Source organism: Lissotriton helveticus, chromosome 11 (genome assembly GCF_964261635.1).
Source record: "Lissotriton helveticus chromosome 11, aLisHel1.1, whole genome shotgun sequence".
NCBI classification, from domain to species: Eukaryota; Metazoa; Chordata; class Amphibia; order Caudata; family Salamandridae; genus Lissotriton; species Lissotriton helveticus.
Window position 1 is genome coordinate 1,113,859,932 of NC_136072.1, and position 25,898 is coordinate 1,113,885,829.

The window sequence follows — 25,898 nt, forward strand, 5'->3', positions numbered from 1 at the left end:
ATATAGCACAAAAAGCCAGTTGTGCATTTCACGTTTTTTATGCATACTTTTACAACAAATTCATATAACTACGCAAATTAAATTTACACAAATTATGCACGCCCTTAACTATGACAACAGAGACCTGTTACTCTTAATCCACTGGCTAAATTGTGCTAGCAGCATTGTAAGCAGCCACTGCCACATCTCACAAATGCACTTCAACTTCCCATATACATTTTAAGAGTAGAGCATAATGTGCAGTATGACACATGGGCAAAGACTGTCTCAAGCATAATATCTGGCTCAACCCCTGATCACATTTGAATGCTGGTTCCGAGCTGTGCCTTGGCACTGCAGTGCCCGCTGCCTGCATAGTTTTGTAGAAAAAACACAAAAATAATCAGTGTCCTCTCAAATAAAGGAAAGTAGAGGGGCCATAAATCAAATCCACAATGTGTGTGTTCTCTAATATAAATATAGCTTAAACTAAACACCACACAGAAAATTGACTTGTTTAGGGAGTGCAGTTTTTTGAACTGCACAGATATGTTCCATTGAGAGCCTGGCCCTAACAAAATTCTCTGCGTAACCTTCAGTGAAAAACAATGGGTAACTGTTGTAATAAATGAAAGTCCATTAGTCCAAGTGTAGATTAGGTAGGATGAATCATTATGTAGTTATCATGAAGAGCCCCTCTAGGAGCAGCCTTCCTGCTGCTCAGCCCATTCTCCAACTGACTCTCTCAAACCACCACATTCCACAGCATCACCACACACCAACATTACACACCCCAGTGACACTGGCTGAGCAGCAGGTATAACATATCTCCCTTCTTTACAATCACTAGAATACCATTAGCGACTACTCCATGCATGTCTACAAAATAGCCAATACGAGAGGCCAGAAAAGTACATGGAAATAACAGGTGGAAAGAAGTCGCACTTATGTTGCTGAACTCAGTTTAAGTAAACATATTGCAATTTTAAATATAGAGATGCTACATGTCACAATATCAAATGTAATTAGAACATGTATGTAAGTTATTAATTGTAAACGATCATTCATGCTAATCACCGTAAATAAAAATGAAGATATAAATGTAATAAGAATACATGTAAGCAACTTGTTGAGTGCAAGCAAATTGTCATTATAAATATAGAGCGTTGGTACACATCAACATGTCACTAAGATCATACACTCAATACATAAAACATACACACCTTGCACATCTTCTCCCTTTCCATAAAAAAAACATACACTCTTCCACAGCACATCTACGAAACCCCTAATGCCACAAACATGCCAACTAGCCAGACTGACATGGAAGACAACACGCAGGGAACCAACCACCGAAGGTGCAGTAGAGACCACCCCATAGTAAATGAAAAAAACAACACAGGTGGGAAGCCCTCTCAATCACAGCACACTAAAGCATCACCATTACACTTACAAGTGAGAGGTACACATGCGACCATCCCACAACCACATAACAGTGGTAGCCAAGAGTGACTTATTCCCATACAGTCATCTCAGCCACTGCCTATATATGCGGGTGGTTACGCTGTGATCCACCCTCAACCACCACAGATGGTGGACGTGAGTAGAAAACTTCTCACTTCTTCTCAACCAGTCATCTCAAACATAACTCCAAAAGGATGTGGGTGATGTACCTACATCATCTCACAACCACGTTGCAGTTGTAGACCTGAATGCCTTATCCTCATAAAGCCATCACAAACACAACACCAAGAGTGTGTGATTTAACTCCAAACATCCCACAACCACAAAACCAGTGGTAGATCTAAGTGACTTAACTCACTCAGTGAACTCAAACCACTCATGCCTCCCAAAATTAGATAATCCATGAGGTTAAGGATACAAGACTATTAACAGTTTCGCAGCACTCAAACACATGACACCAACGTTAAAACATTACCTCATCAGGCAGGAGGTACAGACTAAACACCACCATCCAAATAATATCATGCCATATTATGGAAATTACAACTTATCCAATGTCACATATGCTTCCCAAGGCTTGCTAACGCCTTATCAAGAACAGGGATGAAGTACAATATGTCCATTTCCCAGCATGTTTCTGCCTCCTGCGAACAGTCAATTTCCGTCAACAAAAACGATGAGAACACACTTCCCTTGAACAAGCTGCAGTTCACTCACCAGTGGAAAGCGCTTCCTGCATCGCGTCGTGGTTCCCACAATTTACCCGAAGTAATCCGTGGCAGTGCACTCCGGGATCCAACAATAGAAAGCCCCTTTTTACGCTGCACCAAGGAAAGATGGGGGCACATGCTTGAGGCAGTGCCAGGTGGCTCCAGGTGTGTACGTGCATTGTAGGAAGGTGGATACCTGACTATGGTTACCCCAGATTTTTTGCCTTGTGTTTAGCTGGTTTTCGACTTAGTTGGCCTGGGATCCTGCTAATCAGGGCCCCAGGCTATCTGCTCTCTCTTTAAATGGACTCCATGTACTATAGGTACATCACTAATTTGGTACTGGACACCTTGTCAGCCCCTGTACCATGCACTATAGGTGCTCAGGGCATAGGTGCGTCCAAGGCCTACCGGGGGCTGCAGCATATATTTTGCCACCCCTGGTTGGTACTTAAATTGACACAACTGGCTGTTCACATAGCTGGGGCAAGGTGGTGTACTCACCCCTTGCTTAGATATAGTATACCTATGTCTAAACCTATATCTGGACATATATGTACCTATAAGTCACTCCTATGGCAGGCCTTTACAGTCCTGGAGGCAGAGTGCTTGGTTTTATGTGAGATGGTGCTCTAGCATGAGCTGAGCCTGTCTGCAGTGTTCGGAACCATTTCCTTACTGCTGTTCCAGTGATACTGCCCTACCATATACTCTTAAGTGCATTATAATCTTCGCGGTTATTGCAACTCTGGTTTGGCTTTATCAAAACATGTCGTGTTTAGTGTCATACACTTTGGAATCCTACCCCCTCGCCAGTTCTGGTGAAGAGGATAGCATTCCCCCCTTCTAGAGGGAGAAGACATGTTACTTTACTGAAAACACGGTTAATCCTAACCAGAGCCCCAGCATCACAAAATGGATGCTGCTGCCACAGACACGAGTCTGGCCTCCTGCTGCTGACCGAAACTTGGCAGAGGACGCCTGGACAAAGGGTTTCCTGTCACAGGGAGGTGTCACACCACCCCAGACAGGAGAAAGTGGATTGTAGCAGGGAGGGTTGAAAGAAACTAGACACTGCCTGGGGCGCACAAGGTGTCCCTGGGCAGATTCCAGTCAAACCTGTTCTGGGGCCATCCAGCCCCAGTCCTGGCGCGAAACTGGACAAAGGAAAAGGGGTGTAACCACCCCCTTCCTGGGTCCCACCCATAGGAGGGACCTAGCAGGTAATCCAGCCCCTTGATTTGGAATAAAGGTAGGAGCTGTGCAGATGCACATCAGATTATCCTGACTGAAACTTATGAAATGAAACTCTGGACCCTTCGACATCCCACTCGACGTGGAAGACTGAAGAATCTCCCTTGTGGTCAAGGTGTGACCACCCTGTGCAAACAGGCACCATCCAGCACCTCAATGTTTGCTTTGTTGCAGTTCCCGCGGGAACTCGAGCAACAGAGATCAACAAGACCCAGCGTCCCTGCCTTCTAACAGCCCGATCCACAGTCCCTGCAGAGCTGAGACCCGTGGAGGCAACCTGAAGCGTGGGGCCGGACATCTTGGAAAAACTACGAAGCGCTGACCGTGCAGCATCCAAGGCTCCCTCGAAGTTGTGCATTGGAGTTTGAGAAGCTCCAGCCCCGAGCAGCTTTTGCACCAAAGCTCAACCCTCCACACTCGACGAGTGCTGCGTGGGGCCCTTTTGCATTTTCCTGTTTGACGCGTTGGTCCGGTCGCTTGCCCGTTGGCTAGTAGCCCCAGTACCGACGAACCTTTGAATTTGCTCTGCTAGTCTGGTTGCACCAGACTGGCCCTCGCTCCCCTGAAAAGGAGCACCCGCTCAGACCTTGCTGGTTTGAGTAAGAAGCGATCTTTGAATCCTGCGTGGGTTGCAATTGCCAAGGCCTGTTGACTCCGATCTTGAAGCCGACACGGCCGACAGCGAGAACCTTTGTGGGACAGCTCGTGATTCACTCTAAGACATCCTCGGTGCCCCAAAGACCACGTGGCAGCGGAGACAAGCTTCACGACAATGACCTGATTGCACCCGACATTGCCTGGTTCCTTCCTGGTCACTGGCTAGTGACCCAGACTCTGTCCCCTCTGCTTTCAGGTACTCTACAACTTTGATCCACCCTTGGATCACACCGGACACGTCTCTTCTGGACGCCTGCAACATCTTCATCTCCAGGCACCCTAGAACTGCGTGACGAAACCCGACACATCTTTGCACCTGTGCACCCGCTTCCTGTGGGTGAGATAACTCTTGAACGCCGGTGCTCCTGTAGTGGATAACACCTCTAGTGTCTAAGTCTAAAGTTTTGTCCTTCTAGTCCAGTAGGAAGACTCTTAAAACTGTAACTCGATAACTTTTACGCACCATTGACTTTGCATTGGTGCATGCGTGCGCTTTCTGCACTGCACCCGAATCCCGCGGGCTACTCCCGTCTTAACTGCTGTTAGTCCAGTGTAGTCCCAGTGATTCTCAAGGCCCTAGGCCTTACCCCTGATCGATTAGTGATTGTTATACCACTTTTTTGATATATGGTTTGAGTGGCCACCGGCCTCATCCATAACTGTGCAACTTGTATATGTTATATTGTGCTTTTGTTCAAACGCTTGTGCTTCATTGCTCATAAAGAGTAGTGGGGATTATTCTAAGAATAAATACATATATTTTTATAATATATAACTTGTGTGGTGTCCTTTCATTTGATATTACAGGATTGCATATGGTAAAACAGCTGGCTTGACATGTCCTCTTGAGTTAAGCCTTTAGGCTGCTTAGTCCATGCTACCTCTAGGATAGCTTGTCTATAAGGTTGACTTACAACCACAACCATAAGGGATTGTTTGGACTGATATAAGGTGCCCCCAGAATTGGAGACATCATACATCAGGCCAACTTCTCACATTGGTGAGCAGCGGTTGGATTTGAGCTTTGCTGTTGTTTTACCTTTGCAATCTTATATCAAATTGAAAGATCACATTAAGTACCATAGGTACATATAAATAAAAGCGTAGCATATTTAAGTTCTACTGAACTTAGTAGTTGTAGGTAGAAGGGCTTAGCACACCCTGACTACAACTCACTAGCGAGGTACAGTAGGAAAACACTTAGTGTAGGTAAGTGCATCACTTACACCTCACTAGAGTCATGTCTGGCACAGGTGAAGCTGCAAGCTCTCTACCTGTGATGGTTGACCCTCCACAGGCAACCTCCAGCTATGACAAATTCAGCCACAGAGACTTGCGTGCCTTGTGCACTGCAAGGAAGCTGAGAAAGGGTCACAACCCTACCATTCCCATCCTGATAGCCATCCTGGAAAAGGATGATCTTGAGAAAGCTAGAATAGTTCCCTCAGGGTCAGGAGAAGGAGTGAATCCCCCAGATACTGAGAACACTGCCCCAGAAGTAGAAGATGAGGAGGTGGACCCTGAATCAGAAGAGGAAGAGTCAGATCAGGAACATAGGAATATCCAGGTGCCAGTTGTAAATCATAGCCAACCCAACTTGGCCCTACATGGGAATGGAGAAGGACACTTCCCCAGACTCAATAGCAGAATTCTCCCAGGCAATAGGAGAGAAAGAACACCTTCTAGGGATTCTCACATTTCTAGTGCCTCAAGAGAATCTCAGAGAGGAATGACTTCTCCTCAGAGGAAAGAGCATAAGGCCAGGATGAGAGCTGTAAATCTCCAAATAGAGAGGGAAGAATTAGCTTTGGCCCGAGCTAGACTTGCTTTTGCAAGAGAACAGAAGTCGAGTGGAGAGACTCCCACTGGTGGCAGCAATATCCCAAAGGATAAAGACAGGTCCTATGACCATAGAAACCTGAGTAAGATTGTGCCCCCCTACAGAGATGGGGATGATATCCACAAATGGATAACTGCTCTGGAGAGGGCCTGCATGGTACAGCAGGTCCCCCAAGAACAGTGGGCAGCAATCCTGTGGCTCTCCTTTTCTGAGAAAGGGAGAGATAAGCTCCTCACAGTTAGATCTGAGGATGCTAAAAACTATACAGTCCTGAAGAGTGCTCTCATTGATGGGGTTGGCTTAACCACTGAGCAATACAGGTTGTTGTTCAGGGATACCCAAAAAGCTCAGACTCAGGACTGGACTGATTTTGTAGATTGTGCTACTAAGGCTCTGGAAGGTTGGCTACATGGCAGCAAAGTACATGACTATATAGGATTGTATGATTTGATCATGAGGGAGCAGATCCTAAGTAATTGTCAGAACCAGCTTTTACACCAGCACCTGGTGGACTCAGATCTGACCTCTCCACAAGAATTGAGTAAGAGGGCAGACAAATGGGTCAGAACCAGGATTAGGCCTAAGAATCAGGGTAATGAACAAAAGAAAGATACTTCCAAGGCTCAGGAGAAGGGTGGGGATAAATCTAAAGAAAAATCTCCCACAGGACCCCAAAACTCCAAGGGTGGGGGTGGGTCCCAAAACACTTCCTCTGACCAGAAGAAACCTTATTGCCATGTCTGTAAACAGCCTGGCCATTGGAAAACTGATATCAGTTGTCCCAGGAATAACAATAAGGAAAACATACCTCCAAGTAAAGCTCCAATACCTCCTGTTACTGTCAGCAGTAATCCCCCAGGTGGTGGGAGCACCCCCAAGAATTTGGGTGGGTTTACTTTTGGAGCTCAGGTGGATTCTGGCCTAACCAAGTCCCCTAGTTCAGATACTCTTGTCTATGAAAATGGCATGGGGCTTGCCAACTTCACTGACTGCCCAAACACTTTGAGCAAGTATAGACAGGAGCCCATCATCAATGGTCAAAAAGTTGAGGCCTACAGAGACACAGGGGCTAGTATCACTATGGTGACTGAGAACCTAGTCCCCTCAAGGCAACTTTTACCTGGTGCCACATATCAGGTGACTAACATTGATGGAGTGCAGAGAAATCATCCCATGGCAGTAGTAAATCTCAGCTGGGGAGGTGTCACTGGCCCAAAGAGAGTGGTAGTGTCAGCAAACTTGCCTGTAGATTGTCTTCTTGGGAATGATTTGGAAATCGCAGCCTGGGCTGAGGTTGAACAAGAAACCCATTCTAAAATGGTAAATGTCCATGGAAAGGTTAGTGGGGCTGTGATGGCCACAGTCCCAATCCAATATGTCCTTCCTGAAAAGGTTGGTAGGGCTGTGCAAGAATCAGCCCAATCTTCAGCAGAATCCCTTCCTGAACAGATTAGCAGGGCTGTAATGGTAACAGCCCATACCCAAACTGAGTCCCTTCCTGAAAAGGTTGGTGGGGCTGTGATGGCCACAGCCCAAACTCAAACTGATTCATGTGTTGTGAAGCCTGAAACTATGGATCACTACACACAAACAGAGAGCATTGAGGAGGAAGAGAAATCTCCCTCCTACCAGACATTAGGAAAGGATCAGCCTCCTCAGGGAACTGATCTTACCCCTTGTGAAGAAACTGCCCCAGAGGTAGTCAGGCCTAGCCTGGCAGAGCCCCTGATGTCAGTGGACCCTTCCAAGGTGGGACCCCGTCTAGAGCAGGTATCCTGCCCCTCTCTAGCCTGCCTCAGTCAGCCCAGGGCTGCAGAGGTCAAGGAGGTCAGTGAGCCCCAAAGGGCCCCCTGTCAAATATTAATTAAACTGAAGAGGGGCCCTGGATCTAAGAATACACTACAAAGGGGGAACAACCCGCCAGGGCGAGAACAAGAGGAAACAACATGAAAGGGGTGTTCCCAGATAACAAGGATCAAAGTTTAATTAATATTAACAGTATACCTCACACACCACAACAAGAATACATTTATTCAAAAGAAGTTTTTAATTTTCATTTTGACAATCAACATGATTTTTTTGTATAATAAATAAAGTGATTCCATTTGAACAATACATGACATTTAGAAAAAATATACATAGTCAAAAACATGCAAAAACAGTCTAAAAACTAGGACACGCAGAAACACTTCAAACCGGGCAGCAAAATAAATCCACTCATACATCCAAACATCCCTTTTATACAATCAAATTCATACTCAGACATTCACATCCATATCACTACACACAAGGACAAGAAATGCGCCGACGCGCGTTTCGGACAAGTGCCAATAAAGGCTTCCTTCATCAGGGCGCACTTCAAATATTGTACAGACAAGCAGAATAGATAATGTCTGTGACACGGTCCTGACAAGCGGTCCTAGTAGCAGCAAAGCTGTGGGTGGGTATTCTGTGGGCAAAAAGGAAAAATTAGGGGCAATTCGGGAGAGAAAAGAATTTTTTTCAATAATTAAAACATATAATGGCCTGAAATTAGAGTCAGCAAGACAAAAGGGTTTCAATCAGTCAGGGACATGCACATCAATAAAGATAAACTCTCCTTATATCCCCAAAGTTTATAAACACCAAAAAAGGTATATTCAGGGATTAAAAAGAAGTGTGTCAAGAATATCAGAACTTACATAAATGGGTAAAGAAAATTTAAGGAAACAACATGAGTCGGTCGCCCAAAAATTGGTGCACCTGTAACCAGAGACCAAGTTTCAAGTAATGGTAACCTACCTAAATACCCAACAATAACGAGGCCCCTTTAAATATGCGGTTCGCAATCCCAGGGTTTCACCGGTCATAAATAGCGCATTTTAGAATAGGCCCACAAGGGATCCATATGTACGAGGAAACCAGGTATAAAAGCAATACAATGAAAAAATTTCCAGGTATCTAATGGGAATATAAAAATAGAGACAGGGGTAACACATCTATACATCTAGCATAATGACAACGCATAGTGAAATAATAGTGGTTTAAAGAAGGGCAGAACTACCTCAAAAAGAATAGCCAGCACTGATGCAGTACAGTTAGTGACACCGGGGCTAACAATGAAAAACGACCTGTAAAGCAATGAAAAACCGCAATAAGCTACACAACTCATGAGGAGGTCGTGACTCTAACACGAAACAGAGTTAACAAACAGCGAACTGAAACCTACCTCAATACAACAGAATTGTGCCATCCTTTGAATAAGGTGGGACGAACACCGAAGACATCATGATTTGGCACAACTTCAATCCCGGGGAATAAGGGACCTGAAGGGACAGAAACGGCAGAGGGATTTTAAGTAAGGCTACAGGGTGAGATAAGTTAGGGAGAGGTTGCGTGAAAAGATGGATCGAGGGGATGGAACACACGGGGCCCGCAAGAGGAAAACACAGGATCCGATTGCACTAACCTGAAAAACGGCCCGGCGGTGCTCGTAAAATGGTGTCCTGGGTCGAAGGAACCGGGTGACTCCTTCACCTGCCAGCGATACGGTAGGTCGGTAGGGGAAAGCGGAAGGGAAGGTGGAGTTATATACAGATGCTGGAGGGGAAATACAGCGCACCTGGGCACAATAGAGCACGAGGAGGGACTACGACGATGACGTAGGGTAATAAAAATAGACAAAGGGCAAAAAATAAAGAGCTCCAACGTAGGAGACAATGAAAACAGACTATCCGAACCAGCTGAAGAGGAGGTATACATGTCAATAGACCACAAGGCACGGTCCAAGTCATAAAACACTAAAGGTAGGGCAGGCACATAAATATAATATGATAAATAAAAAAGAAAATAAAAAGCCACTAAAATAAAAAAACCAGGAGTGAAGGAATAACCGAAAACCAAATTTTATAAACACAATCAAGAAAAGTGGGATAAATAAGAATCAACTAGAACTGTACAAAGAAGCGATTATAACAAATGAAGCGAACCAGAACACTCTAACTTCAACAGAACTTTTCTCCAAAATAGGTTTCGAACAGAAAGACTAAATGGATGTGAGAGAACAAAATGAAATGCTGCATCTCAGGGTCATTCAATGAATGGCATTCTCCCAGGGTATAAATTCGTTTAATCCTGAGACAGCCGTCCCGAGATAAAAAATCCAGAAGACTTCTCTTTTAGCTCTGATAGCATCAATGTTGCCATCCTTCGGGTTTTTTATTTTCTCCAAGATAAGCCATTTAAGATCTTCCAGGGTGTGATTAAGGGCATTCCAGTGCGCAACAAGCGGGGCTCCAGGGCGTTGGTTTCTGATGCAGGATTTATGCTCCGAGAACCTGGTCCTGAATTCCCTACCAGTTTCCCCTACAAAGCCCTTGGAGCACGGACATGTAATGAAATATATGACATTACTGGTTCTACAGTTTGTCATATCTTGCAACGTGATTCTTTTTTTGTTCCAGTTCAATTCAGGGACAGTCATGATATTATCACAAGCGTGACATCCGCCACACTTATGACTCCCATAGATGGGGTTAGTCCCTTTAATGCTGCGTTGACTGACCATGGGTACGTCAGGGAGGGAAGCTCTGACCAAGACATTCCTGAGATTTCTATTGCGACGAAACGCAATAATAGGTTTCTCAAATTTCTCCATATTTTTGTCTAGGTTAAGCAGATGCCACTGCGAATTGATGATGTATCGGAGTTTCTCATTAAAGTTGGAGTGAGTAGTAACTAACACCAACTTATCTTCAGGTTTTTGGATTTTTGATTCTAAAAGAGCCTCTCGGTTATAATATTTGGCTCTTTTGTAGGAATCCCTAATAAGCCTATTAGGATATCCCCTGTCGAGAAATTTCTTCTTCATAGCAGTGGCATGTGTTTCAAAGTCCCTCGGGTCAGTACAATTCCGACGGAGCCGAAGGAACTGGCTGAACGGTATGCTGTTTCGTTGTGTACGAGGGTGGAAGCTATCGTACATCAAAAGGGTATTCCGTGCTGTGGGCTTGGTGTAAAGGGAGAATTCTATATGTCCATTAATAGCCTGTATCCAGGTGTCAAGAAATTCAATTTTCGAGGAGCTGATGTTCGCTGTGAATTTAAGATGGGAGTCACAGAGATTTATCCATAGGATAAATTCATCAAGTTGGTCTCGTGTCCCCCGCCAAATGAAAAAGATATCGTCTATGAACCGGTTGTAGTTCGTGACGTTTTCAAAAAACGGGGCCATCTCATTGTAGATGTGTTTCTCCTCGAAAACCCCCATGTAGGTATTGGCCACATTCGGAGCACATGCCGCCCCCATGCTGATGCCAAGAACTTGTTTGTTGATGGACTTGTCAAATTCAAAATAATTCTCCTTTAACACAATACCTAAACATTCGAGGGCAAACAGTTTCTCGGAAGGACAATCAGAGTCTCTGAGAATTTTCTTGACAGCTTGGAGGGCACCTTCTTGGGGGATATTTGAATAAAGTGCCTCAATATCCATAGAGACAAGTAGGTCGGAATCAGTATTGAAATCAAGTCCCTCAATTTTAGAAATAAGATGTCCGGTGTCACGGACAAATGCAGGGAGGCCACTCACAATTGGAGAGAGACAAGAGTCTACAAATTTCGAAAGCGGTTCGGTGAGAGACCCGATGGTCGAAACAATAGGCCTAAAAGGTGGACATGAAAGGCTTTTGTGCATTTTAGGAAGTCCATAGAGGACTGGTATTTTGAAAAAGGATTTATTCAGAAAATCAAATTCCTGTTTACAAATAGACCCACGTTGTAAGGCACTATATGTAACATTAGAAATCTCAGTCATAATTCTTTTGGACGGGTAGTTAGCCACTCTAAGGTAGTGTTCTTGGTTACTGAGCATGAGTAAGATCTGTTCCTTATAGTAATCACTATCTAAGACAGTGATACCGCCCCCTTTGTCGCTCGGTTTCACAATAAGGGTGCGATCAGTCGACAGTTGCTTAAGGGCCTGATATTCATCGTAGTTGAGATTGTAAGGGGGCTTTGGAACGAACTTAGTGAGTTTAGAGATTTTAGAGCAGACACTTTTCTCAAATATTTCCACTTCAGGCCCAACTTGCTCAAGGGTGGGCGTGAAGACTGAAGCAGGTCGAAAACCAGAGATATTGTTCTCTCCTTCATATTCTCTACCCATGAAGAACTTTTTAAGGCGAACTTTACGAGAAAAGGCCTGTATATCCCTGTTAAGTTCGAAAGCATTGAAAGGGGCACTCGGGACAAAGGATAATCCACGAGAAAGAACTGCTACTGTACTGTCTTTTAAAGGTTTTTTTGACAGATTGAAAATAGGGATCAGAGACTGATTAGTGGGTGTCTCTAGTTTCTCCAGTACCGATTTTGTCTTGTCTCCAGAAAACGTGGCTGGTTCTCCGTCTGGTGAAAACCTGTATTCTGGAAACGTCCCCTTTCCGATGGTCTGAATCGAACACGATTCGTCCCTCGGCGATTCCCTAAAAAATGATGGGATCTTTGAGGACCGTCAAAGTTGTTCCTTCTATCCGGGGGATTTTCATTAGAGGTAGACCCACCTTCATCAGATTCAGATGTATTTGAAAAAGTCCGAACTTGCTTATTTGACCAATATTGTTGGTCATTTTGTTGGTATGAATCCCGGGTGGTGTAGTATTGGGCATGTAAGTAGGGGTATACTCTTTCTTCTGAAAAGAATCTTATGTCTTTTTTGAGTTTCTCTGCCTTTCTTTTAACTATATACTCATTGAAGGAGTCAAGTTCTAGGTTAACTTCTTCAAGTTTGCGTTTAGCATCGCCCACTACATCATTTTTAAGGAGTGATTCCTCCATCTCTGTAATTTCTTTAAGCAGCTCAGCTACTACCTCTCTAGCTGTCTCAATAATAAGTAGCATCAGGTCTCTAGAACAACGATTGGCAATAAGAGACCATCTTTCCAAAAAAGCGCGCAATTCCACGAATAAGCCTGGTATATTTCTAATACGCAACCCATTGGGTATGACTCCAGCTTTAAGATATTTAATCATGAAGTCTGCATGAGACTCCGTCCTTTTTGATTTCTTTTTCAAGTTGAGAAGTTTAAGCCATTCATCATTAGTACCTTTGTTAAGTGAGAAGGGTTGGTCGGAAGAGATGGTAGGTCCAAGCAACCTGGTGAAATCTTCCTCACTAAAACCAAAAGTTTTAATGGCATCCATGATTTATTGTCTGTCACAAGAAATAAGAAATGAGATATCAAAGAATTAGATGAGAAAGAAAGAAAATGTGCATCAACAGAATATTCTTCCCCACCAAGGGAAGAAGGAGAGAAAAATGAAAACCAAGAGGACACAATAATCCAGATATCCAAGGACCAGAGAATGATCCCACACGCAAACTCGTCTTGCTGAACTCAAGGCCAAAGGGAGGGACCTATCTAACCCTCACGGCAAAAGTGCCGGGAACCAATAATTAAACTGAAGAGGGGCCCTGAATCTAAGAATACACTACAAAGGGGGAACAACCCGCCAGGGCGAGAACAAGAGGAAACAACATGAAAGGGGTGTTCCCAGATAACAAGGATCAAAGTTTAATTAATATTAACAGTATACCTCACACACCACAACAAGAATAAATTTATTCAAAAGAAGTTCTTAATTTTCATTTTGACAATCAACATGATTTTTTTGTATAATAAATAAAGTGATTCCATTTGAACAATACATGACATTTAGAAAAAATATACATAGTCAAAAACATGCAAAAACAGTCTAAAAACTAGGACACGCAGAAACACTTCAAACCGGGCAGCAAAATAAATCCACTCATACATCCAAACATCCCTTTTATACAATCAAATTCATACTCAGACATTCACATCCATATCACTACACACAAGGACAAGAAAAGCGCCGACGCGCGTTTCGGACAAGTGCCAATAAAGGCTTCCTTCATCAGGGCGCACTTCAAATATTGTACAGACAAGCAGAATAGATAATGTCTGTGACACGGTCCTGACAAGCGGTCCTAGTAGCAGCAAAGCTGTGGGTGGGTATTCTGTGGGCAAAAAGGAAAAATTAGGGGCAATTCGGGAGAGAAAAGAATTTTTTTCAATAATTAAAACATATAATGGCCTGAAATTAGAGTCAGCAAGACAAAAGAGTTTCAATCAGTCAGGGACATGCACATCAATAAAGATAAACTCTCCTTATATCCCCAAAGTTTATAAACACCAAAAAAGGTATATTCAGGGATTAAAAAGAAGTGTGTCAAGAATATCAGAACTTACATAAATGGGTAAAGAAAATTTAAGGAAACAACATGAGTCGGTCGCCCAAAAATTGGTGCACCTGTAACCAGAGACCAAGTTTCAAGTAATGGTAACCTACCTAAATACCCAACAATAACGAGGCCCCTTTAAATATGCGGTTCGCAATCCCAGGGTTTCACCGGTCATAAATAGCGCATTTTAGAATAGGCCCACAAGGGATCCATATGTACGAGGAAACCAGGTATAAAAGCAATACAATGAAAAAATTTCCAGGTATCTAATGGGAATATAAAAATAGAGACAGGGGTAACACATCTATACATCTAGCATAATGACAACGCATAGTGAAATAAATGTGGTTTAAAGAAGGGCAGAACTACCTCAAAAAGAATAGCCAGCACTGATGCAGTACAGTTAGTGACACCCGGGCTAACAATGAAAAACGACCTGTAAAGCAATGAAAAACCGCAATAAGCTACACAACTCATGAGGAGGTTGTGACTCTAACACGAAACAGAGTTAACAATCCCCGGGATTGAAGTTGTGCCAAATCATGATGTCTTCGGTGTTCGTCCCACCTCATTCAAAGGATGGCACAATTCTGTTGTATTGAGGTAGGTTTCAGTTCGCTGTTTGTTAACTCTGTTTCGTGTTAGAGTCACGACCTCCTCATGAGTTGTGTAGCTTATTGCGGTTTTTCATTGCTTTACAGGTCGTTTTTCATTGTTAGCCCCGGTGTCACTAACTGTACTGCATCAGTGCTGGCTATTCTTTTTGAGGTAGTTCTGCCCTTCTTTAAACCACATTTATTTCACTATGCGTTGTCATTATGCTAGATGTATAGATGTGTTACCCCTGTCTCTATTTTTATATTCCCATTAGATACCTGGAAATTTTTTAATTGTATTGCTTTTATACCTGGTTTCCTCGTACATATGGATCCCTTGTGGGCCTATTCTAAAATGCGCTATTTATGACCGGTGAAACCCTGGGATTGCGAACCGCATATTTAAAGGGGGCTCGTTATTGTTGGGTATTTAGGTAGGTTACCATTACTTGAAACTTGGTCTCTGGTTACAGGTGCACCAATTTTTGGGCGACCGACTCATGTTGTTTCCTTAAATTTTCTTTACCCATTTATGTAAGTTCTGATATTCTTGACACACTTCTTTTTAATCCCTGAATATACCTTTTTTGGTGTTTATAAACTTTGGGGATATAAGGAGAGTTTATCTTTATTGATGTGCATGTCCCTGACTGATTGAAACCCTTTTGTCTTGCTGACTCTAATTTCAGGCCATTATATGTTTTAATTATTGAAAAAAATTCTTTTCTCTCCCGAATTGCCCCTAATTTTTCCTTTTTGCCCACAGAATACCCACCCACAGCTTTGCTGCTACTAGGACCGCTTGTCAGGACCGTGTCACAGACATTATCTATTCTGCTTGTCTGTACAATATTTGAAGTGCGCCCTGATGAAGGAAGCCTTTATTGGCACTTGTCCGAAACGCGCGTCGGCGCTTTTCTTGTCCATGTGTGTAGTGATATGGATGTGAATGTCTGAGTATGAATTTGATTGTATAAAAGGGATGTTTGGATGTATGAGTGGATTTATTTTGCTGCCCGGTTTGAAGTGTTTCTGCGTGTCCTAGTTTTTAGACTGTTTTTGCATGTTTTTGACTATGTATATTTTTTCTAAATGTCATGTATTGTTCAAATGGAATCACTTTATTTATTATACAAAAAAAACATGTTGATTGTCAAAATGAAAATTAAAAACTTCTTTTGAATAAATGTATTCTTGTTGTGGTGTGTGAGGTATACTGTTAATATTAATTAAACTTTGATCCTTGTTATCTGGGAACACCCCTTTCATGTTGTTTCCTCTTGTTCTCGCCCTGGCGGGTTGTTCCCCCTTTGTAGTGTATTCTTAGATTCAGGGCCCCTCTTCAGTTTAATTATTGGTTCCCGGCACTTTTGCCGTGAGGGTTAGATAGGTCCCTCCCTTTGGCCTTGAGTTCAGCAAGACGAGTTTGCGTGTGGGATCATTCTCTGGTCCTTGGATATCTGGATTATTGTGTCCTCTTGGTTTTCATTTTTCTCTCCTTCTTCCCTTGGTGGGGAAGAATATTCTGTTGATGCACATTTTCTTTCTTTCTCATCTAATTCTTTGATATCTCATTTCTTATTTCTTGTGACAGACAATAAATCATGGATGCCATTAAAACTTTTGGTTTTAGTGAGGAAGATTTCACCAGGTTGCTTGGACCTACCATCTCTTCCGACCAACCCTTCTCACTTAACAAAGGTACTAATGATGAATGGCTTAAACTTCTCAACTTGAAAAAGAAATCAAAAAGGACGGAGTCTCATGCAGACTTCATGATTAAATATCTTAAAGCTGGAGTCATACCCAATGGGTTGCGTATTAGAAATATACCAGGCTTATTCGTGGAATTGCGCGCTTTTTTGGAAAGATGGTCTCTTATTGCCAATCGTTGTTCTAGAGACCTGATGCTACTTATTATTGAGACAGCTAGAGAGGTAGTAGCTGAGCTGCTTAAAGAAATTACAGAGATGGAGGAATCACTCCTTAAAAATGATGTAGTGGGCGATGCTAAACGCAAACTTGAAGAAGTTAACCTAGAACTTGACTCCTTCAATGAGTATATAGTTAAAAGAAAGGCAGAGAAACTCAAAAAAGACATCAGATTCTTTTCAGAAGAAAGAGTATACCCCTACTTACATGCCCAATACTACACCACCCGGGATTCATACCAACAAAATGACCAACAATATTGGTCAAATAAGCAAGTTCGGACTTTTTCAAATACATCTGAATCTGATGAAGGTGGGTCTACCTCTAATGAAAATCCCCCGGATAGAAGGAACAACTTTGACGGTCCTCAAAGATCCCATCATTTTTTAGGGAATCGCCGAGGGACGAATCGTGTTCGATTCAGACCATCGGAAAGGGGACGTTTCCAGAATACAGGTTTTCACCAGACGGAGAACCAGCCACGTTTTCTGGAGACAAGACAAAATCGGTACTGGAGAAACTAGAGACACCCACTAATCAGTCTCTGATCCCTATTTTCAATCTGTCAAAAAAACCTTTAAAAGACAGTACAGTAGCAGTTCTTTCTCGTGGATTATCCTTTGTCCCGAGTGCCCCTTTCAATGCTTTCGAACTTAACAGGGATATACAGGCCTTTTTTCGTAAAGTTCGCCTTAAAAAGTTCTTCATGGGTAGAGAATATGAAGGAGAGAACAATATCTCTGGTTTTCGACCTGCTTCAGTCTTCACGCCCACCCTTGAGCAAGTTGGGCCTGAAGTGGAAATATTTGAGAAAAGTGTCTGCTCTAAAATCTCTAAACTCACTAAGTTCGTTCCAAAGCCCCCTTACAATCTCAACTACGATGAATATCAGGCCCTTAAGCAACTGTCGACTGATCGCACCCTTATTGTGAAACCGAGCGACAAAGGGGGCGGTATCACTGTCTTAGATAGTGATTACTATAAGGAACAGATCTTACTCATGCTCAGTAACCAAGAACACTACCTTAGAGTGGCTAACTACCCGTCCAAAAGAATTATGACTGAGATTTCTAATGTTACATATAGTGCCTTACAACGTGGGTCTATTTGTAAACAGGAATTTGATTTTCTGAATAAATCCTTTTTCAAAATACCAGTCCTCTATGGACTTCCTAAAATGCACAAAAGCCTTTCATGTCCACCTTTTAGGCCTATTGTTTCGACCATCGGGTCTCTCACCGAACCGCTTTCGAAATTTGTAGACTCTTGTCTCTCTCCAATTGTGAGTGGCCTCCCTGCATTTGTCCGTGACACCGGACATCTTATTTCTAAAATTGAGGGACTTGATTTCAATACTAATTCCGACCTACTTGTCTCTATGGATATTGAGGCACTTTATTCAAATATCCCCCAAGAAGGTGCCCTCCAAGCTGTCAAGAAAATTCTCAGAGACTCTGATTGTCCTTCCGAGAAACTGTTTGTCCTCGAATGTTTAGGTATTGTGTTAAAGGAGAATTATTTTGAATTTGACAAGTCCATCTACAAACAAGTTCTTGGCATCAGCATGGGGGCGGCATGTGCTCCGAATGTGGCCAATACCTACATGGGGGTTTTCGAGGAGAAACACATCTACAATGAGATGGCCCCGTTTTTTGAAAACGTCACGAACTACAACCGGTTCATAGACGATATCTTTTTCATTTGGCGGGGGACACGAGACCAACTTGATGAATTTATCCTATGGATAAATCTCTGTGACTCCCATCTTAAATTCACAGCGAACATCAGCTCCTCGAAAATTGAATTTCTTGACACCTGGATACAGGCTATTAATGGACATATAGAATTCTCCCTTTACACCAAGCCCACAGCACGGAATACCCTTTTGATGTACGATAGCTTCCACCCTCGTACACAACGAAACAGCATACCGTTCAGCCAGTTCCTTCGGCTCCGTCGGAATTGTACTGACCCGAGGGACTTTGAAACAGATGCCACTGCTATGAAGAAGAAATTTCTCGACAGGGGATATCCTAATAGGCTTATTAGGGATTCCTACAAAAGAGCCAAATATTATAACCGAGAGGCTCTTTTAGAATCAAAAATCCAAAAACCTGAAGATAAGTTGGTGTTAGTTACTACTCACTCCAACTTTAATGAGAAACTCCGATACATCATCAATTCGCAGTGGCATCTGCTTAACCTAGACAAAAATATGGAGAAATTTGAGAAACCTATTATTGCGTTTCGTCGCAATAGGAATCTCAGGAATGTCTTGGTCAGAGCTTCCCTCCCTGACGTACCCATGGTCAGTCAACGCAGCATTAAAGGGACTAACCCCATCTATGGGAGTCATAAGTGTGGCGGATGTCACGCTTGTGATAATATCATGACTGTCCCTGAATTGAACTGGAACAAAAAAAGAATCACGTTGCAAGATATGACAAACTGTAGAACCAGTAATGTCATATATTTCATTACATGTCCGTGCTCCAAGGGCTATGTAGGGGAAACTGGTAGGGAATTCAGGACCAGGTTCTCGGAGCATAAATCCTGCATCAGAAACCAACGCCCTGGAGCCCCGCTTGTTGCGCACTGGAAAGCCCTTAATCACACCCTGGAAGATCTTAAATGGCTTATCTTGGAGAAAATAAAAAACCCGAAGGATGGCAACATTGATGCTATCAGAGCTAAAAGAGAAGTCTTCTGGATTTTTTATCTTGGGACGGCTGTCTCAGGATTAAACGAATTTATACCCTGGGAGAATGCCATTCATTGAATGACCCTGAGATGCAGCATTTCATTTTGTTCTCTCACATCCATTTAGTCTTTCTGTTCGAAACCTATTTTGGAGAAAAGTTCTGTTGAAGTTAGAGTGTTCTGGTTCGCTTCATTTGTTATAATCGCTTCTTTGTACAGTTCTAGTTGATTCTTATTTATCCCACTTTTCTTGATTGTGTTTATAAAATTTGGTTTTCGGTTATTCCTTCACTCCTGGTTTTTTTATTTTAGTGGCTTTTTATTTTCTTTTTTATTTATCATATTATATTTATGTGCCTGCCCTACCTTTAGTGTTTTATGACTTGGACTGTGCCTTGTGGTCTATTGACATGTATACCTCCTCTTCAGCTGGTTCGGATAGTCTGTTTTCATTGTCTCCTACGTTGGAGCTCTTTATTTTTTGCCCTTTGTCTATTTTTATTACCCTACGTCATCGTCGTAGTCCCTCCTCGTGCTCTATTGTGCCCAGGTGCGCTGTATTTCCCCTCCAGCATCTGTATATAACTCCACCTTCCCTTCCGCTTTCCCCTACCGACCTACCGTATCGCTGGCAGGTGAAGGAGTCACCCGGTTCCTTCGACCCAGGACACCATTTTACGAGCACCGCCGGGCCGTTTTTCAGGTTAGTGCAATCGGATCCTGTGTTTTCCTCTTGCGGGCCCCGTGTGTTCCATCCCCTCGATCCATCTTTTCACGCAACCTCTCCCTAACTTATCTCACCCTGTAGCCTTACTTAAAATCCCTCTGCCGTTTCTGTCCCTTCAGGTCCCTTATTCCCCGGGATTGAAGTTGTGCCAAATCATGATGTCTTTGGTGTTCGTCCCACCTCATTCAAAGGATGGCACAATTCTGTTGTATTGAGGTAGGTTTCAGTTCGCTGTTTGTTAACTCTGTTTCGTGTTAGAGTCACGACCTCCTCATGAGTTGTGTAGCTTATTGCGGTTTTTCATTGCTTTACAGGTCGTTTTTCATTGTTAGCCCCGGTGTCACTAACTGTACTGCATCAGTGCTGGCTATTCTTTTTGAGGTAGTTCTGCCCTTCTTTAAACCACATTTATTTCACTATGCGTTGTCATTATGCTAGATGTATAGATGTGTTACCCCTGTCTCTATTTTTATATTCCCATTAGATACCTGGAAATTTTTTCATTGTATTGCTTTTATACCTGGTTTCCTCGTACATATGGATCCCTTGTGGGCCTATTCTAAAATGCGCTATTTATGACCGGTGAAACCCTGGGATTGCGAACCGCATATTTAAAGGGGCCTCGTTATTGTTGGGTATTTAGGTAGGTTACCATTACTTGAAACTTGGTCTCTGGTTACAGGTGCACCAATTTTTGGGCGACCGACTCATGTTGTTTCCTTAAATTTTCTTTACCCATTTATGTAAGTTCTGATATTCTTGACACACTTCTTTTTAATCCCTGAATATACCTTTATTGGTGTTTATAAACTTTGGGGATATAAGGAGAGTTTATCTTTATTGATGTGCATGTCCCTGACTGATTGAAACCCTTTTGTCTTGCTGACTCTAATTTCAGGCCATTATATGTTTCAATTATTGAAAAAAATTCTTTTCTCTCCCGAATTGCCCCTAATTTTTCCTTTTTGCCCACAGAATACCCACCCACAGCTTTGCTGCTACTAGGACTGCTTGTCAGGACCGTGTCACAGACATTATCTATTCTGCTTGTCTGTACAATATTTGAAGTGCGCCCTGATGAAGGAAGCCTTTATTGGCACTTGTCCGAAACGCGCGTCGGCGCTTTTCTTGTCCTTGTGTGTAGTGATATGGATGTGAATGTCTGAGTATGAATTTGATTGTATAAAAGGGATGTTTGGATGTATGAGTGGATTTATTTTGCTGCCCGGTTTGAAGTGTTTCTGCGTGTCCTAGTTTTTAGACTGTTTTTGCATGTTTTTGACTATGTATATTTTTTCTAAATGTCATGTATTGTTCAAATGGAATCACTTTATTTATTATACAAAAAAATCATGTTGATTGTCAAAATGAAAATTAAAAACTTCTTTTGAATAAATTTATTCTTGTTGTGGTGTGTGAGGTATACTGTTAATATTAATTAAACTTTGATCCTTGTTATCTGGGAACACCCCTTTCATGTTGTTTCCCCCTGTCAAATAAAACACCCCCATCAGCAGATTAGGGGCACCAAAGCTAGCAGCCCTAGCAAGGTAACAACTTTAAAAGTTCCTGAGGAATCCCCCTTACAACTAGTTAGGGACCTCCCCCAAATGGACACTGTTGGGCACAGCCAAACCTGGGACCCCAAGGCCCCAAACCTGATATGTCCCTCCTGTAAGCCCACAGAAGGGACCCAGCCTCCAGCTGTAGGCAGCCAGAGGTTGACCCTGAGAGCACAGTGCAACTCAGTCAAGGAAAGAAAGGCACACATGGTGGAAGATGATTGGAAGAAGCTGAGCCCTACCTTAGTGGAGCCTCACTTCAGTACTCCATCTCAACACCAGCCTTTTACTTTGCCAAAACACACCAAAGGTAGTGATTCCCTATGGTGGAGACCCTCTGATACCCCTAGGCTGAGGGATTGCTTAGTGGACCATGAGACAGGGGGTAACCATGCTAGTGCAGTTACTTCCTTATATGGCCACTTAGGCAATATAGGCTTACCTGGTCAAGGATAGCCTTATCTCCTTTCGTTTGGGGGGGGGGGACTATGTAGGAAGGTGGATACCTGACTATGGTTACCCCAGATTTTTTGCCTTGTGTTTAGCTGGTTTTCGACTTAGTTGGCCTGGGATCCTGCTAATCAGGGCCCCAGGCTATCTGCTCTCTCTTTAAATGGACTCCATGTACTATAGGTACATCACCAATTTGGTACTGGACACCTTGTCAGCCCCTGTACCATGCACTATAGGTGCTCAGGGCATAGGTGCATCCAAGGCCTACCAGGGGCTGCAGCATATCTTTTGCCACCCCTGGCTGGTACTTAAATCGACACAACTGGCTGTTCACACAGCTGGGGCAAGGTGGTGTACTCACCCCTTGCTTAGATATAGTATACCTATGTCTAAACCTATATCTGGACACATATATACCTATAAGTCACTCCTATGGCAGGCCTTTACAGTCCTGGAGGCAGAGTGCTTGGTTTTATGTGAGATGGTGCTCTAGCATGAGCTGAGCCTGTCTGCAGTGTTCAGAACCATTTCCTTACTGCTGTTCCAGTGATACTGCCATACCATATACTCTCAAGTGCATTATAATCCTCGCGGTTATTGCAACTCTGGTTTGGCTTTATCAAAACATGTTGTGTTTGGTGTCATACACTTTGGAATCCTACCCCCTCGCCAGTTCTGGTGATGGGGATAGCATTCCCCCCTTCTAGAGGGAGAAGACATGTTACTTTACTGAAAACGCGGTTAATCCTAACCAGAGCCCCAGCATCACAAAATGGATGCTGCTGCCACAGACACGAGTCTGGCCTCCTGCTGCTGACCGAAACTTGGCAGAGGACGCCTGGACAAAGGGTTTCCTGTCACAGGGAGGTGTCACACCACCCCAGACAGGAGATAGTGGATTGTAGCCGGGAGGGTTGAAAGAAACTAGACACTGCCTGGGGCGCACAAGGTGTCCCTGGGCAGATTCCAGTCAAACCGGTTCTGGGGTCATCCAGCCCCAGTCCTGGCGCGAAACTGGACAAAGGAAAAGGGGTGTAACCACCCCCTTCCTGGGTCCCACCCATAGGAGGGACCTAGCAGGTAATCCAGCCCCTTGATTTGGAATAAAAGTAGGAGCTGTGCAGATGCACATCAGATTATCCTGACTGAAACTTATGAAATGAAACTCTGGACCCTTCGACATCCCACTCGACGTGGAAGACTGAAGAATCTCTCTTGTGGTCAAGGAGTGACCACCCTGTGCAAACAGGCACCATCCAGCACCTCGACGTTTGCTTTGTTGCAGTTCCCGCCGGAACTCGAGCGACAGAGATCGACAAGACCCAGCGTGCCTGCCTTCTAACAGCCCGATCCACAGTCCCTGCAGAGCTGAGACCCGTGGAGGCGACCTGAAGCGTGGGGCCGGACATCTTGGAAAAACTACGAAGCGCTGACCGTGCAGCATCCGAGGCTCCCTCGAAGCTGTGCATTGGAGTTTGAGAAGCTCCAGCCCCGAGCAGCTTTTGCACCGAAGCTCACCCCTCCACACTTGACGAGTGCTGCGTGGGGCCCTTTTACATTTTCCTGCTTGACGCGTTGGTCCGATCGCTTGCCCGTTGGCTAGTGGCCCTAGTACCGACGAACATTTAAATTTGCTCTGCTAGTCTGGTTGCTCCAGACTGGCCCTCGCTCGCCTGAAAAGGAGCACCCGCTCAGACCTTGCTGGTCCGAGTAAGAAGCGATCTTCGAATCCTGCGTGGGTTGCATTTGCCAAGGCCTGTGGACTCCGATCTTAAAGCCGACACCGCCGACAGCGAGAACCTTTGTGGGACAGTTTGTGATTCACTCCAGGGCATCCTCGGTGCCCCAGAGACCAGGTGGCAGCGGAGACAAGCTTCACGACAACGACCTGATTGCGCCCGACATTGCCTGGTTCCTTCCTGGTTCCTTCCTGGTCACTGGCTAGTGACCCAGACTCTGTCCCCTCTGCTTTCAGGTACTCTACAACTTCGATCCACCCTTGGATCGCACCGGACACTTCTCTTCTGGACGCCTGCAGCATCTTCATATCCAGGCACCCTAGAACTGCGTGACGAAACCTGACACATCTTTGCACCTGTGCACCCACTTCCTGTGGGTGAGGTAACTCTTGAACGCCGGTGCTCCTGTAGTGGTTAACATCTCTAGTGTCTAAGTCTAAAGTTTTGTCCTTCTAGTCCAGTCGGAAGACTCTTAAAACTGTAACTCGATAACTTTTACGCACCATTGACTTTGCATTGGTGCATGCGTGTGCTTTCTGCACTGCACCCGAATCCCGCGGGCTACTCCCGTCCTAACTGCTGTTAGTCCAGTGTAGTCCCAGCGATTCTCAAGGCCCCAGGCCTTACCCCTGATCGATTAGTGATTGTTATACCACTTTTTTGATATCTGGTTTGAGTGGCCACCAGCCTCATCCATAACTGTGCAACTTGTATATGTTATATTGTGCTTTTGTTCAAACGCTTGTGCTTCATTACTCATAAAGAGTAGTGGGGATTATTCTAAGAATAAATACATATATTTTTATAATATATAACTTGTGTGGTGTCCATTCATTTGATATTACAGGATTGCATATGGTAAAACAGCTGGCTTCACATGTCCTCTTGAGTTAAACCTTTAGGCTGATTAATCCATGCTACCTCTAGGATAGCTTGTCTATAAGGTTGACTTACAACCACAACCATAAGGGATTGTTTGGACTGATATAAGGTGCCCCCAGAATTGGAGACATCATACATCAGGCCAACTTCTCACATGCATCAAAACATTGCATTGCAGGATGCCATCCAAGACACCGCGAACACTTCACAGGAACTTCACGCGACACCAATGACCAGGTGAAGATCCGCGTTCCGCTGGCGAACACCGGTCTCGCAGCCCATTCAAATGCCAGAGACTATAACAACAAACTGGAAATGCCTTCAGAGTCTTAATTCCCACAGCACAGCGTCGCTCACTGACAAAGCACATGAGCGAACAGTTGAAAGCATGATGCTGGTTTAACAGCCAGCTTCATCGAATAGTAAAAAAATTAAAAAGTTTGTGCTGCTGTTGGTTTCTTCCTCATCTAAATCCAAATCCACCTTGCTGCAGACAACACCACGGGCCCCATGCATCAAACCAAATACCGGTCACAAACGGGCAGATTATCAGAATCCGCCCCTTTGCCACTGGTATTTTTGCATTGGGATGCATCATCAGAGATCAATTTCAGGGGTGCAACAGGATGTCATATTTTTTTTGTAAAACTCATTATTTCAGACTGCACAGTATGTCTTGTATCACATCACGTTCACATAGTATATAATACAGCCATTTTTTAACTTTCTTTTCTCCCCAACTGAACTCCATCAGCCTATAATAATTACAGCTTGACCTGTATCCTTTCTTAAATCAGATTAGAAAACATAATATCTCATATTTTTAAAGATATGTCATCTAGCCCTGTCCATTGTGCAAACATCATTATGCAGGACCTCTTGTCCAATAAGCCTAAATCAGTGCAATTATAGTTAGCCAATCTCTTAAACTGTCCCTCTCCCCGTAACCCTCCCACCCCAACCCTGTACGTCTCCTGGTCATACTGATTCACAAGGAATAACACTTCTTAACATTAATATTGAGTGAACTAGGCATATAATGAAGATTTACAAAAAAAAAAAAATCTGTGCGTTTGTGGGATCTTGTATTCCTACCCTACCCACGCTAATACTCCCTACAGTCCCTTCACTTTCACATTCCATCCGTCTGTGATGGTAACA